Here is an 11,828-nt window from a genome sequence, read left to right on the forward strand (position 1 = left end):
GCAGCGTCACCTTCACGGCCGCCAAATTCCAACCAACGCCACTTTGTGTGCGCTGTTCAACATTCTCGTCATGCGCGTTCCTCTCACCCATACCGACCAGCGTCTGAACGCCGGAGGCGTCTGCGACAAACGCGAGTGCGCCACCTGGTGACGAGCTCGCCTGGCTGAAGGACTCCTCGCAGGTGCCCGAGCGGCGCGGCCGGCGCACCGGTCGGCCGTGACCACTCACCACCAGTACATGGTGCCCGACTCGAGCTGGACGCAGGTGTAGAGCGAGCAGGTCTGCAGCTGGCGCACGCGGTCCACCACCAGCTCGGAGAAGGCGTGCGCCGGGTGCTCCAGCTTGGTGGCCGCCGTCGCTGCGGCAGGGCGGCACCGGTCACGGACATCACACCACAGAGCCTCGTTCAACGCGCCCCGCATCCCGCTGGAAGCCGACGCATGTCGTGACGCGCCGAGTGGTCGCCGTCGGCACCCACACAGTCACACCACCGTTGCCGGTTGGGCCCGCGCGTTCCGACTGCCCCTGCACCTCGCAACGCACGCCGGCTCGCAGATCCGCCACCTCCCATCGCTGAGCCGGATCCTGACGGCCGCGGCTACCGCACCACCGGCGCGGAGGCCCCCGCCTCGGCCGTCACGTACCGATCGTCTCGTCGACCCAGGTGGCCACGCGGCCCGACTCGGTGGCCACCGAAGCGCGCACCGTCGACGCCGATATGTGCGTGATGACCTCGCTCAGCAGGCCCAGGCAGGACACCTTCGGGTGGCGGATGTCCGGGTTCTGCCGGCCGGCCAGAGGCGGATCAGTCAGAGGGGACACTGGCCGACGCACCACAGCGACACTCTGAGTGAGCGGATCCGTGCTCCTCTTGCCCAGCAACCTGTAGCCTTTAATCAATACATGCACCAACACGTACGGATATCATTTGTCCTTGACAGACGACCGTAACCGCATAGTAGCCTTCCTCAGCTGTTTGGCCCGGGGCGGTGACGCAGCGGCGCGACGGCCGTACCTCGGGTGCCGGTACGCCTCCATGTCGTTCCACTTCCACTGGTAGAGCTGGCCGGTCGCGCTGACGGCGGCCAGCTCCGAGTGCAGTGCGGCGATGTGCGCGAACTTGACAGACGCCGGCAGAAACTCCAGCTCGTCCGACAGCCACAGTGGGCTCGGCTGGCTCGCTTCCTTCTTCTTGCCTGTGGAAGAGCGACGTGAGCGTCAGAGCAAGGCGGGCAGGGATTCGTGCGCGGACTCACGGGCTCTTCGCCGGCCGGCCGGCCACGCGGCGCAGTCGGAGCGGTCCACGATCGGACACATCAGTCACGTGACAAGACCAACGGCACGTGACACACCAGTCACGTGCCATAGCGTGCGACGAGGCACGACTCCCGGCAAGGAACAAAGCGACAGTCAAAGCTGCCGTCCAAGGGTAAAACCCCATATGTTGATTTTTGGCCTTTCTGTACGCTCTATGTCATCTAATTCGTCTACTCGTGCTGAATGCTATTATCTAAACCATCCGTTGAAATTTTCACCCATCTTGCAACCCTTTCTTTGAGCTAAAAGTTTGTGAAAACTTGAGCTACTGGTTTAAATATCCGAATTCAGCATGAGAAGACGAATCAGATGGCACAAAACGCACAATGGCCAGAAACGAACCTTTGGACGGTAGTAAGCACCAGAGTCTCAGCATCGGCTCATCCAACACACACCACTCCTGCGACACCTGGAGAAGCTCCAGGAAGGGGAGCCGGGTCGACATACCCCCCCCCCCTCTCCCCCTCCTGCTCACCGTCCGGGTCCTTCTCCATCAGCGTGTCGCGCAGCGCGTTCTCGATCATCCAGCGGCGCGACGGGTTGGGCGGCGCGGTGGTGCCGGCGCGCCGCTCCCGGTACGGGAACACGGTGTCGCGCTCGTCACGGTCGCCGCGCGCCGCGCCGCGCGAGGCGCCCGACCGGCGCACGCTCGTGCTGTAGCCGAACATGTCCTCGCTGAACATGGTGTCGGCGTCGATGATGACGGACGGGTGGTCGGCGTTGATGCCGGCGTCCAGCAGCGACATCAGGTCGTCGGGCACGTACGAGTCCTGACGGCGGGGCGCGCGGTTCGGGGAGCCTGACCGGCGCACAGAGCCACTCGCCACTCGTTTGGGGCAAGAGGTGCAAGATCTGTCGTGCGTTCTGTCGATCTCATTAGATGAAGGCGTTCAAAATGCTCAGAATGTATTCGATTACGTTTGGCAGATATGAGGGATATCAGAGGCTAGATGAGCTTTTAAATTAACTGACATCCACTCAACTTTTGACGTAACATAGAACCATTGGCACGTTAAACCGAAACCTTCCAGTATCTGGCCATACAAGCATCTGTCTCAATTTCCATTAATCGCTCAGTCAATGGCAATCACTTAAGGCCTAAATAATCATAAAAGCATACCGCATGGTTATCGCTGAGCGGCTTCCCATTTGTGGGAACAGCAATCATACTACCGCCCCTTCGCAAATCAGCATGCAATGACTGTCACTCAGCAACATCCCAGCAAAACAGCAAGATGCCGGGGTGTACTGCCTCTGCTGGGGCGGGCGGCCCGCACAGCGCCGCCACTGACCTGACCCTCCTCGCCGTCATCGCCCTCGTCGTCGTCGCGGAGGAGAGCAGGTTGTTGACCGCCAAATTGACGTCCAAATTGGTCCTCTGCAACATAGGGTATTTAACGATGTTCACGATCCTTCGGATGTAGTCTGGCTTCACAAAATCATACCGTGCGTGTGTGAACTTATAGTAGATCACTTCTCAGGCTCCACAAATTCACGCAGCGCGTGCGTGGGGGGGGGGGGAAGTCGGGGCTTGTCACGCATATCACCTAAGAAACCGAAATATGACGCAATTTCGCAAATTCCATACAAACATATTTCTGAAGAAGCCTCATGGCATGCACACCGAAACCGCCGCCCACCGCCTCACCTGCAGCTCGCGGATGATGAGGTTGCGCGACTTGCCCTGCAGCACCATCTGCGCCTGCGCCACCAGGTCCTCGGGCACGTAGGAGGCGGGCACCACGGGCCGCGCGCCGGCCACACTGATGACGCCCGTGCCGCGACCTGGCGCGGACACGGCCGTCGGGTCAGCTGCGCGTCGGCGCCGGCGGGGGGGGGGGGGGGGGGCGGCGCCGCCAGCGCACAGCACGCCATCCCGCACTCAGGCTGGCGGCCTTCCGGCAGCAGCCATCGGCTCTCAGGCATCTCTCTTAGTGCGCGCGCCTGGTCGCACGTATTCCGTGTCACGCATACAACCCACTGCAAACAAGAGTCGCCAAGTGCTGCCGTGTTCACTGACAAAGTGGGCGCAGCACGCTGGCCTGCTCGCGTGCGCATGTCGGGAGACGGAGCCGCGCTCGTTACCCGACCTCGGGCGCCGCTGGAGGAGCTGGTGCGCAGGATACGGCCGCGGGCGCGCTGGGGTCTGCTTGCCGCCGCCGCCTCCGCCGCCGCCACCCGCCGCCACCCACCTCCGCCGCCGCCGCCGCCCGCACCACCGCCGCCGGCCCCTCCGGCTGCCGCCGCTCCCGCACCGCCGCCGGATGGCGCCGACGACACCTGGCGGGGGTGCGGCGGTCAGCACACCAGAACACCGTCAGGCCGGCGTCGCCGCAGGGCCGGCACAGCGAGACAAGAACACAGCAGTGATGACAGCGGGGGCGCGGTCGGGATGCCATCCACACTGAGGCAAGACGCCGTTCACTCAGAAGCAAGCATTACCACATCACACGTTTTAAGCACAGCGATAACACACAACACATGAGTTTGAAATGACAGCCAGCAATAATTTTATTTGGCTCCAAGAGGTGGTTAATTGTCCGACCCACGCCCCCAGATGGGGCTAACGACTGCCGCTTGCTCTCATATGTCGGACAATCCGACAGATAGCTGCTATCATAACCAAACGTGACACAGCGGCGATATAGTGTGCATGTGACTGGCCCCTGCGCATCAAATGCGCGTCCAGGCTGTGCATGGCTGATGCCCGGCCGTCAGTGGGTGCCGACTGTCGGCGGCCCGCGTGCCAACGGCGCCCGAGAGACGGTGGCCGCGGTCGGCTTCTGACCTTGAAGAGCGCCTTGAAGCCGGCGTCCTGTTTGCTGAGGTCGAGCCGTTCCGTGATGACGGAGAAGGCGAGCCGGCAGACGCGGGCCGTCCTCCAGCAGCAGCGCCACGTGGCCCGGCCCGACGGCCGCCCTGGCGCACGGCCCCGCGCAGCTGGCCCCAGCGGCGCCGGCGGACCGCTGGCCGTACCGGTTTGATGAGCTCGGCCAGCTCGCGTAGCCTGCCATCGTCGACACGCCCCGTCACCGGTGAGGCGCGGGTCACGACACCGATCACGGGCCGCAGTCCGCCGTCACGACAACCAAGTGGACACGACGTGACATGCGTATCTGACCCCAGCACCTCAATTAGAGACAACCGCTAGTATAGCGTTTATGGCTGAACAGACTTTATGACACTTGACCATAATTTTACACGGACGCTACAAAACAACAACATTATCAGCGAACGGAAGTGGGGGTGGTAGCGTCAAATATGCTCAAAGGCGATAATCACAAAACGCTTCCAAGAGATGCACATGCACAACACATAACGTCCAATGGTCAGGACGTCCAGCGTGCATAACGTCCAAAATCTTCCATCTTTTTGGACAGGGGAAAGTCAAACAGCCTCGCTCACAGCATCCAAACTCGCGACATCCAGTCACAACATCCAGCGTTCACGACGTCCAAAAGTTGGGGAAAACGGTGCCAACTCCTGGCAAATCTTCAACTTTTGGTTAGAATATTATGCACTGGAGGGATACCGTGGCCGAATTGGCCCCCTCACGCCGACGAGTGACGCCATGCGGCACAGCGCTGACCAATTAAACCACTATATATATTGCAATGTTCGTTAAGTCAACAACTAATGGAAAAAACATCTCATCTGTGAGAAATCCGCACGTGGGCTCCATGACGAGGCATGTTTTTAAAGGTCGCGGTAGTGGAATAGGCTGAGACTTTTGAGAGCTTAGGACGGCACACCTGTGGGGTAATTTAATTGTTGTTGTTTGATGTCCATGTCTGTTCATATGTCAATTTCATATCGATATTTTTGTGTATTGGGTGATGAATGTGACGGACAATGAACTGGATAGAGGACCGAATCGCGCACGTGTATTATGGTGGGTGTTCAAACGCACCACCGTCGTCAGCCGGATAGACGTTGCCAGACAGACGTTGCCAGACAGACATTGGTTTAGCAGCTATGACAATACCAGTGAACTGCTAGTGCAAGTGCTTGGGAGTTGACAGATGTTGTGTACTGCCGGTATCTTGCAGGCGCCTTGGTACACCCGAGCATACCTGACCACGATATTGTGTGGCCTATGATTTCCATGCCTTACGATCACCCCTCTCAATTCATGAAAGCCTTGCGAGTTTGCGTCGTTTCCAAGAGCACAGCCTTCACCACCGCTGGCACACCGCAGCATTCACCATAACCTCCTCCGCCCCCAGCAAGGATTGCAGTGTCGGACGACGATTAGGTACGGTCAGAGCGGGCAGCCACGTCGCAGACACTAAGAGAATTGAATGTTAATTGACGCGATTCGGCACATACGCCAAAGGGCAGACCAACATCGATATGTTTAAGGGCAGACCAACATCGATGTACATTTGATTAGATAGGGAAACGTAGTTATGCACACATGAAGCCAATGGTCCGCCGCGTTGAATGATTATATACCGAGCAGCGATAGGTGCCAAGGGTTGTTTCGACCTGTGGCTCTGCCGCCGAGCTATTCGGTTCGGGTCCCGCCGTCGAAGCGACAACGAGGAAGTTGATTTAGACAATTTCCTAGCATGGTGCGTCTGAGGCGTTGACGCAGCATTATGAATACATTGATGCTCGTGGCACATAGATTCCCTAATGGTTCGGAACCTTACTGGAAATGAATACATGACTGCCAGTCACCAGGCACTAGGTGATTTGTGGCTAACGACCTTTCACTGTACGTAACACGTGACCATGAGTTCAACGCCATATTGACTCAGGCATCTGCTGTCAAAAGAGGGAAGGATGGTATTGTTATGCCATCTAGTGCCAGAAACTCGAAAAAATGGCACTGTGATGACATCTAACGGCTGGAATCAAAACCTGATAAATTGGATGTGGTCGCTGGATGTTATGACTTGACGTTTGCGTCGTCTGAATGGTGTTAACTCCGCCAACGTTGGCAATAGTGGACGCATTTCGTATGTTATGAACGCTGGATATTGCACTTTGGGACAATATGAACATTGAACGTTACGATCTTTGACGTTTTGATGGTTCCCCTTCCCACAACTAACAGCAGGCAAGCACCTTATCGCAAACTTTGCGCTTATTTAGCACCCGACCGACAATCCACGTTACGTAACCTTACGCCGATGCTATGGCACCCCGTACTAATCGAACGCATCCCTCAGTCATGGCCCCCCGAGACCCTAGGGAACCAATACAAACACAACTAATCAATGCAGTGGAGGTCCGCATTTTATGGCATTAATCTATAGTACACCGCTTAATGAGCAGACCACGACACCCGACAGCTGAATGAATGCGGATGTGGCCAGACCCTGGCAACTAATGAGATCGGCGAGTTAGCAGCAAGTGTCGTTTTTGGTGCTGATCTGCATTGGAAGTTATACATAACAGTCAGATAATAAAAAACGATGTTTTCAAAGACACTTACAATGTTGTCCTGACTTAAATGTGACAGCACTTATCTCAAATTGTTTCATAAGTACGAGGCAACACTTGCAACGCGCGCTGATCAGACACCATAAATCGCGGTCATCGTCGCACGGCACCGCGCTAACACTACATAAAGACGACGATCGCTGGGAGACCAATCGACAGCAGTTCCCTAGCCAACGGTACATGTGCTGAGATGATGTGTAACGAAGCGGAACATGAAAACATAGATGTACACACATGAGCGTGGTACATCTACGTAACAAGAAACAGGGAGGGGAGTAGAGAATAAATGAGCCTAAAAAATGCGACATTCGTACTTCACGTTTAGCGTGTGGATAAGTAAACTGCACCAGATCAGAACTGAACCCGACCAAATCGAGCCATACAGAGTCGAACGAACTCAGTCAGTCCTGAGCATACCAACATCCTCAGCCCAAACATCTCCAATCTTCCTCCTACATCTACTCCTCGTCCTACCACAATCCCCAAGTCCTATACACTCACCCAATCTTCTAATAACCCATTAGAGCCCATATTTATTGTCCATCATCAGATCCTTCAATAAGCCATAGATGTCCAATTCATGTGGTAACCATCTCATAAATGAACCCATTTTACATTCTAGGCAGTGACAATTAGCAATTACCGGCTATTTTTATAGTCACGCGACAGCATAAAGTTCAACTTTCACGCCGTTCGACCTCCATGCCTCAGCAGTGCCCCTTTACTCCGTAGAATATCATCGGCAGTGTAATATCACAATAAGTTTACTTTGAAGGCATTGATATTTTAAGTGAATGCTTCTTGTTTTACTTTTTAAATTTGCATTATATTCTGTGCTGTGTGGTTCAAAGCTGCCATCTTGAACAAAAAGTTTTAGGATGAAAGCATGCTTCACTGTAATGTTCATTGCATGGTGGAATTCCTCTTTATTTAGGTTAGAGCATATTTTGTTCTTGACAACATTCAAAGGTGTGCCATTGGTTACTTACTTCCTGTTAGATTAGTGACACACAACACATAAAGTGTTACAAGGATTTAGTTATTTCACCACATTCACCATTTGCTGCATACACTATATCACACACACACACCCCATACCAAGCAGTTGGTTTTATGTCTTTTGCCTTTCCTAGTCGCAGATGATGATAGTCCTCAATAAAGGACAAGATCACACAGATGCACAGTTTGCACTTAAATTTGTATGGCCAACAATGTACACATGTTCAAAATTTTGCCAATGTGAAGGCCATCTGTCATCCACACAGATATGTTAGTCTTTTACCATTGAATCCCTTGGCCTGCAAGATCTGGCCTGGTTATGACACAACAATATACACTGTTATGTCTGGAATATTTGTCCAATGTCAACCAAAATGAGAAGGCTGTATTTCATCCACATAGCCAAATTACAGGAAATTCATGCATGATGAAACTGATCGGAATGGAGCTATCTCAAAAAGATACATTTTTACAAGCTACACTCTTTGTTGGGCAAGGCTGAATGGGACTGCAATCAGCACTTGTGATTTGTCCCACTTGCAGCCTTAATGGTCATAACCATACCTATTTTGTTGACAGATGGAACATCATCAAAAAGGGGACAGTTCTCAAATTTCTCAGAAAGATATTTTAGAACCTGTTCCCAAAATGGTTGGCTGATGCAGAAAATCATATCCATATGGGTTACTCTGGGCAAGCTGTTCATTTATATATATATATATATATATATATATATATATATATATATTATCTATACAGAAATATATTATAATGTTAACATCCCACCAACACATTCTTACATTATTATTTCCATTTTAAATGATTTTTCCAAGCCAGTTGAAACAAATGGATTCTGAAACCAAAGCTTCATGCTTAGCAGCACTTGCCATGTGAGCCATGGCCCCTACCATTTTATCATGTGAATCCAGGTCAACAGCAGAAGTTGGTCAAAGTTGAACATACTTCATTGTTCAGCTTATTCTGAAATGCTCTCTGGTGTGCCCTTACTTTTAGTGCCACCACTGCCACCAGCCCCAGGCCATTGTCAAGGCCAAATAGCCAGCACCTAGACTTGAACCCCACCAACAAAGGCTAAACCCAACTGCAGACACTCTTGTCTAGGCAAAATGATGACTTCAATAATGACCCACCATGCCAACATATGCTGAATAACAGAAATATAACTATTCCTACACTGTGATATAGTGTTATAGTTTTGAAAAATGAGCTTGGGAAAGGGGCTGAACAGCAAACTATGACTCAAACTGTCCCATTACAGCTCTCTCCCCAGATTTTCCTACATTCTTCTCATAATTTGAGGTCTGGAGCCCAAAATTAGGTGATGGAAGTGGGGAAGGATATGAAGCTGCCCTACCCCAAATGAATAGAAAGCTACACCATCACTGCTATGATTCTTTATGTCACCATAATGCCACCAGATGCCATTATGTAGTACCTGGCATGTGGTACCAATAGTGTGGTACTTTGCTATTTATTTATATTTTTGTAATGTTCCATTTGTGCAAAAAAATTTAAACAAATAGTTTTTAGAAAACAAACCCTCTTTCAGCATATGAATCTGTATTCTGACTAATTTTACAACTCACAGTCTGACTTTAAAGTTGACATTTTGCTCTGCTGCCTCATGTGAAATTGGCCAGGTCCAAAACTAACTGATAGCTAAAAAATTAAAATGATTTTGTGCTGAACCACTGCAAGATACAATATGCATGAATGGTGAAAGTCTCATTACAATGATACAAACAACTGAGCTGTAAACACTTTCCTACAGCAGTTGTTTAATGTTAGTGCTGCGAACCAAATTGCCAGTTTGCCATGCAGATGAAATCACAGATGTCATAACCTTGGTGTACAGATAATAGATGTTTACAACCCTTCTAATTTATACTGTTTGGATTTTATTCTATTCCCAGAAACTGTAAGATAAATTTTCTAGAAAATTTCCCTGAATGCCTTCAACAGCAGAAATACAATGAAGCCAACTAACTGCCCCATTCCGCAGAAGAAGCATCTACTGCATAGAACACCATTCTCCTCTATGTGCTGAAGTCAGTGGTGACCACACACTTGACTCAGAGTGCTCAAATTCTGGTGTGTATGCACTGAATTTACTGCAGCAATATCACTGCTGTTCCTGACATGTACAGCATGGTATACATTGCATACACTCTGATTGTCTGCCTTCCCACCTACAAACCATGGCAATATTAAAACTTGGCAGGGCAAGCAGTGTGCAGCAGACATGAAGACAGCTAGGAAATGGAATGTGGAGAAAACAAATTTAAGAATGCAGAAATTTGAGAATGTTTCAATCTGGCAGATGAAATTGTTTCACAATGATAGTAAGAATACCCCAGTTTATGTCTGGCGATGACCTCAAAAATAATTACTAAGTTGGTCCAATTCATTTAACATTCACAAAAAGGATGTTATGGAAAGCTGCATAGAAGATTCAAGTGAAATGTGCACCTTTACAATTAATCATTCTTGGAAAAACTTACATAAGCCAGAACACCTTTTCTTAAGAACCACCCTAGAAGTCTTGTAGGATTGGAGGAAACAGCATGTGAGCATACAATAAAAAGTAGTATACACATATTGCTTAAGCACCCGGTCAGATTTTATGACATTTCAAGTATTTTTACTTCAACAAAACTACTATGGCATCCTTCCACTTACACTCTTACTCACCTGTCATTCATCTGCTCATCCGTTCCCGGTAATGGCTGGAGGAAAAAATGTACAGAAGACATGGTGGATCCCCAATTGCGGCGACTATGGTTCTCGACGTCCGCCACACCCGAGTGATTTATAGCCCTTTATCTAGCGGAGGCTCCGTATAAACGTCTGAAACTTATATTTTGCGGCCTAAGGATAAGAACAACCACCATATGTCGAATTTTCATAGAATAAAACGGCATTAACAGGCCGCAGCCCACTACACACCGCGACCTCCACTCGCGAGGCAGCTAAGACAGCTTTCGTGACGCACATTGCACTCCGCAATCCGTTCCGACCAGCAGAGTTCTAATTCACTGCCCTCAACGTAGTCGACTCATCGGCGGGGTCGCCATTTGACCCACATTGACTTCTCCCAATCTAAAACTTCCCCAAAGTATTGCAGCGCATTAGAATCACGGCTGGCACCATGGAGACCAAGAAAAGACGCTGCAATTTTGCCCTATTAAGTTCGAAAATATTTTTTTTCTCGGCTAAGTAGCATAACCAGCACAGGTGGGCGCTGAAATGAACACAAAGGAACCGGATCCCTCCATATAGAACAGGGAGCAGGGGCGTCACTTTATATACTTTAACAAATAACACCTGAAGTGGGATTGAGAGCATTTGAATGCAATATGCGGCATCTTTTGAAAGTATAGGGTGACCAAGTCAAAAGTTACAGGGAAGGCATCACAGGTACATCAAAATTAATTATTTTCAAGTCCAAATTACGCTGTCAACGCTTTGTAACAGCACTTTACTTCTCCCTGAAGTCCAGCAGCGGAGACAGGGGGGCACAGGGGGCATGTCCCCCCCCCCCTTAGGTAAGGACCGGCCGAAGGGCCATTCGAAATCTGCTTTTAATGGCTGGTGGTGGTGGTGATTTGGTTTTTAAGGGCGCGTCGGCATCAGGGCCATTTTGCGCCCACTCGATGACGGTTATCTACCTCTGCGACGACGCGATAAGTATGTTGTCAGCTAATAACAGGTAGCATCACTGGCGCACTTACACTGAGGGGTGAGTGAAAATAACGTCAAAGTCAATGTGTGCTGAAAATGCGAGTATATCTCCAAGATCACCACATGGGTCTCGACCGAGTAACCGATGAAGGGGCGCAGGAGGAAAAAATCGTTGCCTCTCCGTCTTAAGGCGCCGGCATGAGACGAGCACATGTTCAACAGACAACCGGTCCCCGCATCTATCACACCGTGGCACATCCCTACGCGTCAAGTAAAACGAGTGTGTTGCATATGTATGACCCAACCGAAGCCTACAAAGGGCGACTTCCTGGAATCGGCTTCGGCGATGGGAGGATTT

General features: G+C 50.9%; 1 pseudogene; it reads right to left on the reverse strand.

The window, feature by feature from the left end:
• Positions 1-10,741, reverse strand: part of LOC119094830 (E3 ubiquitin-protein ligase UBR5-like) — a 28,722-nt pseudogene extending 17,981 nt beyond the window's left edge.
• Positions 10,742-11,828: the final 1,087 nt, after the last annotated feature.

The sequence above is a fragment of the Pollicipes pollicipes genome, unplaced genomic scaffold (genome assembly GCF_011947565.3).
Source record: "Pollicipes pollicipes isolate AB1234 unplaced genomic scaffold, Ppol_2.1 Scaffold_4105;HRSCAF=4833_pilon_pilon_pilon, whole genome shotgun sequence".
Taxonomy (NCBI): domain Eukaryota; kingdom Metazoa; phylum Arthropoda; class Thecostraca; order Pollicipedomorpha; family Pollicipedidae; genus Pollicipes; species Pollicipes pollicipes.